The following is a 7,545-nucleotide window of genomic DNA, read 5'->3' as shown; positions in this document are numbered from 1 at the left end:
GCATTTGTTCAGACTTTTACTCATCACCAAAGTCAACCGGAAAGTAGTTGAATATAAGTCATTATGTACTAAGTATTCTAAAAAGAAATGTTTCACTAAACACGCAATTTTTCACAGGTGATTTAAAAGACTTCCTGAAACCCCAAAGACTGTAACTTGGTAAAAAGGAAACAGGTGCCTTTTACTGTTTGGTTTTATTACCCAAATTTGCACAACCTCTAGTCCTATGTGATTAGTGACTGGCAGAGAGTTGGTGTTGAAAGTCAACTGCTAACCTTAAAAAATACAACTGACAGTATTTTACCAGCAAAAGATGGATTTATTTAGGAATAAGAGAGAATTGTAATAAGGGATGAGCAAACTATGGCAAAACCATAGGCAAGTCTACCAAAGGAGAGGAACAGACTCTTCTTCTACAGAGTGAAGAAGATGGGAAGACTGTTATAAATAAAAAGTCCAATGGACTAAACTGGGAGCTCATAGTGGCCTTTCATTGGCTGAACTATGACTGTCTCTCATTGGCTGAGCTGTTGCTGAGGGAGGAGGAAGAGTTCCTTCCTCCTGCTGCTATTTTAAGTACTATCTATTGGCTAAGTCCCTATCTTCCTGTTGGGTCTGCAAGAGATATTGAGTTGGAGGGTGTGAGAACTCCCCTGGTGAACCTCCCCCTGTCCATTTTAGTGAGGCTTCCCTTTATTATTTTTCACAAGATTCACTACTCATGTTCTCTAGATTTTAATTACAATAATGTTTTCCATTCTAGTGCAACATTAAGCCCTATTTCCATCATTAAGAATTTATTGAGTTTAAACTCGTTATGTGCCTCCAAGTAAGGAGAAAATAAAGCACATACAGGCTTCAGCATGGAATAGACTACAAATCAAGAAGCATTTGGGAACTGGACAATGACACTTGGGGACCCTTAATTCTGATCAAAAGAAACAGAAGTCAATGACTTCTGCAATAGGGGCACTCTTTTCTTGCTATTTTAAGAGCACGGACCCTGGAGACAGACTGCCTGCGTTCAAACGCTATCTCTGGTATTTATTAGCTATGTGACTTTGGGCAAGTCTCAAAATATTCGCTGTTATATTAGAGACGGTCTTAGCAGATAATGTGCTTGTAAATACACTTCCTTCAGATTGGTCTGATCATGCCATTTCTACTTAGGAGACTTTCAGCAATTAAATTCTAGTAACTTGTGTGAGAATCTAGATTCAATACATGCTTTTATTGTCTTCTTATCTCTGTATACCAGTTCTCACTTGTAAAATGGAGATAATGATGATCCATGTCTTACTGTGTTGGAAAGAGTAAACGAATTATTGTTTATAAAGCACTTAGAAGAGCCTGGAACATATTACATACTAAATAAATGAAAAATCAACAGACGTCCAAAAGCCATTTTCCTACTAAAAACTCAGTATTATATGAAACACTAATTCCAGACTGGACAAGGCAGAAGAGTTGTTAAGGCTAAAAATTACATCAAGAATATATAATTTCCTTGATAACAAACAACTGTAGGAAGCCTCTCTCAGGGCCCATTTTGAAGGACTTGAACTTTCTTAATTTTAGGAATGCCTAGACCTTTGCATAAAGATGGAACAGACAAGTTCTGTAAATAAAGTCTAAACTGCAAATAGTTGTGTGTGGCAACTGTTAGAAAATGCCATGGCAGTAAGACAGATTTTATATACATATATATATATATGTACATATATATATGCACATATATACACACACATATATACACACACGTGTGTGTGTGTATATGTGTGTGTATATACGTGAATATATATATATATTATAGTTTGTGTGTATATGTATATATATACACATATATATACATATATATATGTGTGTGTGTATATGTATATATATACACACCTATACATTTATCTGCTTAAATGAGTGGTTTTCATTTCATAAAGCCCTCCAGGCCCCTTTAGGAAATATTTTTGAATAACCAACAATTAAGAGTCATTTCTTCTCAATACTTATACAGATGGGTGTCTAAATTAGGAGAACTCTAAAAATAGGCAGTCCAGGTACATTTGATAACATGATGCCCTATTGGTAGGAAAATACTGTGTGTCATCATAAGGTTACATACATTCATAGGAACTTTTTCAGTTTTATTTCAAAGTAATTGAGCCTCTAAAAATACACAAATATACGAACTTTTATTTATAATAGTTCATGTAAGTGGTATTCACGTTTTTTTCAAGCCTGTATACATCATATTTCCAGATACTAATTGAGCTTTTGAACTTCTATCTTTATTATTGATTCTCTAAAAAAAGGTGTTTTTCCAAACCAGCAATCCACTCTTAACCATAGAGAAAAATCTGATGGTTACTAGAGGGTACTGTGGTGGGGGCGGGCAGAATGGGTGAAGTGATTAAGGAGTGCACTGGTGATGAGCACCAGGCAGAATATGGAATTATTGGGTCACTATATTGTACACCTGAAACTGATATGTCATTAGTCAGGCTGACCTTCCTTTCAATAGCTCAATTTTAGTTGTTTCATCAATGTTGTTTTTAAGCACATGCTTTCTTATGTTTTATGATTCTCAGCTTGGGGTCCTCATCACAAAATGACTTTTTAAAAGTCTTACTTGGCAACTTAATGAAATGTAATTATGACACCTTAAATTCTTTTAATTCATAGGAGCATCTGTGGACTTTCTGAATAGTTCAACTCAAAGGGTCCCTGTGAAATGTTTGATCATGTTAAGATTAAGCACACTGGTCCTGAAGCCTACCTACCCCAAGTTAAATAAGAGTTCTGAACCCTGTTCATTGTATGATCATGAGCATATTGCAGAATCTCGGTGTCAGACGCCATCTGTGAAACAGGGATAATAATAATATTGAACTCATAGAGCTATTAGAAGGGTTAAATTAGTTAGCACATATATATAAAGTACTAGAACGTGGTAAAGGCTATTATTACTATGAACTATTAGTAATGAACAGTTCCCTTCTATCCGTCATCACTTTGTTCACTCTCTTGGCATGTGGTTATTTTTTTTTCGACCACTGGCGTGATTAGTCCTTCATGTTCTCGTAGAATCCACTTTGCTTGCACTATTTGGCTTACTCCTTATTCTTTATGCTTCTTCCATGAAACAGAAACATTATTTATACTTCTGCAACAGACATATAAATATAGGTCTAAAAAGGAACAGATCACCTTACTACCTGCTAACATGCATTCAACTATCTTACTAAATGACCCTAATTTTATTTGATCTTTACCTTTCCACACTATCCTTTCTCTTGAGTGTTGTTTTTCCTCTTCCTTTTATAGATTTACTGTTTCAGCTGTCATCTTTAGCACCATTGTGATCACCTGAATGCTCCAATTATCAAATTTGACCATTAGGAGCTAGTTTAAGTTGGATATTGACTCTTCTTCGCATTGCCCATGTAACTGAACAGCGTTTAAGAAGATCATCACCACCCTTACTTCTGTCCTGGCACATCACATCCGTCATCCCCTAAAAAGTACTGATTTCTTACAGCAAGAGAACAGGACAGAGATTGAAGCTGATACCAGAAGTGCACTGGAGAATTTGGGTCAGGAGGAGGATCTCTGGGAGAGAGACTTGGTTCTTGGCCTGCTTCTAGCTGGAGCCCAATTGGGTCATAAGCTCCATAAGCTCACAATTGATCTCAATGTTTAGGAGTTCATCAAGCTCATTCCATTTTTTCCCCAATATGTTGCAATGCTGCTTCATACTTTTAGTATCTAATTGCATCTGCCACTTAAACTTCCTTTGACTCTGATAACAAGGTAAATTTTTGTGCTTAAATATCAAGTCCCCTCGGATATTTCCAGCCAAATAAGCCTAAGTTTCATGTTTGCCCAATAGTTTACTAGTGATAAGAATTTTTCTTTGATCTGTTTCAGCCCTAGCAGTTAAAGGAGCATGAAGCATGGAAAATTTCCTTTCTAACCAAAGAATGTCTCCTAAATACAAAAAAATATTAATTTATGTCCTATTGTATTAAACCTTTCTTTCCCCTCTCCCTTTCTTTTCCACAAACTCAAACTCTCCATGTTCTGATTTCATACCTCTATTTTGTCTTAACGCAATCAATAAATCAATGTTGATGAACAGATAAAACTTTGTGTACTGGTGTGTACATATGGTAATACTTTCAGTCCCATTGACTTTTATCATAAAACAATCACAATCCACTGATATGACAAGCCCTTGGAAAAGAGAATCCCCAGTTGAAACTCATTTTCAACCCTTATCTTCTCAGCCTTCTAGGCCCTTAGAAATACACCAGCATAATTCACAGATTTTGATTAACTGTACGTTGAGAAATGATAGCTATAGGTCAGGTCCTGTAACAAGTACTCCACTTCAACTCTGTACCTAACCCTTTTCTGGTTCAGTAAATGACATGAATTATGAGTAAATCTGACTTTTAGGTTTGGTATCAAAAGACACCATGTTGTGTTTCCTCTGCAGAGATGTACTTCTGTATAATCTCTGAAAAAAAAATTGATTTGGTAAGATTACCACAATAAAGACAGGAGAAAAATTATTCTCAGTACATCCATTTGCCAACAGTTAATGTGCTAATAACATAGCAAAAGTACTTTGAAAAAAAGATTTTAATCACATTTCTGGCTGTAGCACCTCCTAGCTCTAAGACTCAGGGCAAGTGCATCTAATTGCTTTAAGCTTTTGTGTTTTTTTGCATTTAAAGTAAGATTATTATCTGCCTCTTAGAGTTATTTTGAAAATTCAAGGAGTTGAGATTTAGAAGGACAGTGAACATTACTAGCAATCTGTGGAAGTTACTATTAAATGGGTTTTCTTTACGGATTCCATGATCCATAAGGCCCTTCTTCCCTACTCAGTGTAACAGTATTATATGTAGATTTTTCCTGAAACATAGTGAACTATGACAATCTTCAAGACCTAGTATTTTTAGAATGCATTGAGCAAAACTTTAGGCAGTAGTGTAAGAGATAAGAGCTCTGCATAGATCTCAGGCTGTAGCCCCTCTAAAAAATCCCTTGATGTTAATTTGAACCCAACCTTTCAACCAGAGAGGTATTCGGCAGTGTGGAAAAGATACATGGGACTCCTCGATCTAATACATACTCCCTTTGACCCAGGTTAAGCTTGAACCCTGAACATTTCATTAGTATCTCATTTAGGTCTTTCAAAATTTAGAATAACAATCTGTGGTTTAAGACTTACAAAGTTGTTGCTGTGAATTAATTTATGTAAAGCTCTTGACTGATATTAAAGATAAGATTTAGGTCTTTCAGGTCGTTCAGTTGGAGCGTCTAGGACTGTGGTCACCCATCTTTGGGAGAAATATTTATGAAACAACGATGGCCACCATGTATTGCCACAATGAAGAGGACTTACCTTGGGGTAAGTCCAATACTTGAGGTTTGATACCTGAGGTTTGATAATTACATTCTTCATATCTAGAAATGTGATGTCATAAACACGGTCCTGGAGCCCCTTCATATACAAATGGATTATTACAGTTATAGTAATATTCCCGTTTGTCCTCAGTACCATTTGGGACTAAAACTCCCAAGATTGTGAGCAAAGAGGCTCATAAGGGTGCCTGGCTGGCTCAGTTGATAGAGCATGTGACTCTGGATCTTGAGGTTTTAAGTTCAAGCCCCAAAGTGGGAGTATAAATTACTTCAAAAAATACTATCTTTAGAAAAACAAAAAGATGCTAATACAAGAACCCCAAAATATGTGTGTTAATAATCTATTAGCCACCCCCTTTGTAACTTATTTCACAATCTTTTGCTATTTATTATCAAACAGCTCTTATTCAATGACCCTGATACTGAATTCAGAGATTCTCGATGCCCTAATTTGTTTATCAATGTACCATGTAGCTACAATAGGATAAAACAGAATCCTTAGCATTCATATCTGGTCTAGACTGCACATGGTATACAGGTAAGGCCATTATTTTAAGGTATGTTCCTTATTCAACAAATATTTATTTTCAAGAGACAGAGCATGAGCAAGGGAGGAGCAGAGAGACAGGGAGACACAAAATGTGAAGCAGACTCCATCTCTCAACTGTTAGCACTGAGCCCTACACGGGGCTCCAACTCACAAACTGTGAGATCATGACCTTATTGGTAATTGGAAGCTTAACCGACTGAGCCACCCAGTCACCCCAGTATGTTTCCTTATTCAAACGACATTGTCCTAATAAAGGTGGTAAATGTCTGTTGTGTGTGTGTGTGTGTGTGTGTGTGTGTGTGTGTGTGTGTGTGTTTAGGACAATCAGTTCTTGATGAACTATAATCCATGAATAAACTGGATTAAGGTAACATAAAAGCTCGTCATTTTTGCTCAAATATTTTTCCGTTAGTATCTTTTTGCAAATTGACATAACCAAGTAAATTTTTAAACAGTTTTTATTCACTTCAAATTCAATATTAAGTTCTTGTAATTCTCATTTTTTCAACGCTTTCATTATGCTATTTGGTGTTGTTATTAAAGCTGTCCACCAAGTATTTTTAGTTCTCCTCTGACCACACAGAATTGGACTTCTCTGATCCCATGACTTAGGCAGTGGCTATGTAACCTACTTTTATCCAATGCCATGTGGATGGAATTTTATGTTTTACTTTGGGAGGTGGAATTTAAAAATTAACTATTTGCCCCTCTCTTTCTTCATTCCTGTCTCTCTGATCCCAAGCTTGCCATGTTGAACTCAATACTCCAGATGGAGGCTGTTTAGTGTCACAAAAGGTAACAATGCACTGGAGAGACTACAGAAGAAATACAATGAAAATGGAGCTTGAATGATAAACTTTTGTCTTTTTAGACTGGAGAGAGGTGGAGATTATTCCTGACTGAGGCATGAGGTAGCTTAGCATGACAGATACACTACTCCTTTTAGATCTTTTTAAGACTTCCTCCTTTGTTAAAATTACTATGAATTACCAATAGCTTTTGTATTCTTTAAAATGTGATCCATTGGGGAGAGAACATAGTGTAGAAATAAATGTTTAATGACCAAAATTTCTCCACATTTTGTCAAAGACATTAATTTGCAGAGAGCAAATTTGTGAAGCAAGATTTGTGAAAAGCAAGATTTGTGAAGAAAGAAGTAAAAAAGCCTAAGGAAAAAATATATATATATATACAGGTGATTTAAACAAAACTTGATTGCATAGATTAACAAAATAATGCCCAATGTGTTAGAGAGTATAAAACTGAATTGTAGTGTGACAGTAACATGTAAGTTTGGGAGATGTGTTTTAAGCACTCTATGGGAAAGAGAAAAAGGTATTGATTACCATCAAATGTTAAGTTTCACATGTAGGTAAGTACTGAAGTTATAGATATAAGGTATAAACATTCCTAAGAGGAAAGGGAATAAACAGGACCATAGGAAATAATCAACCCAGAATTCTATAGCCAAAATATTATTTTTTTTTATTTTGGTAATATAATTTAACCCAACACGTACAAAATGAGAATGAATTGGTGATAGATACATACAAAACTAAGCCAATAAA

Source organism: Herpailurus yagouaroundi, unplaced genomic scaffold, assembly GCF_014898765.1.
Source record: "Herpailurus yagouaroundi ecotype Mexico unplaced genomic scaffold, PumYag 100, whole genome shotgun sequence".
NCBI classification, from domain to species: Eukaryota; Metazoa; Chordata; class Mammalia; order Carnivora; family Felidae; genus Herpailurus; species Herpailurus yagouaroundi.
This window is presented reverse-complemented; position numbering follows the sequence as displayed.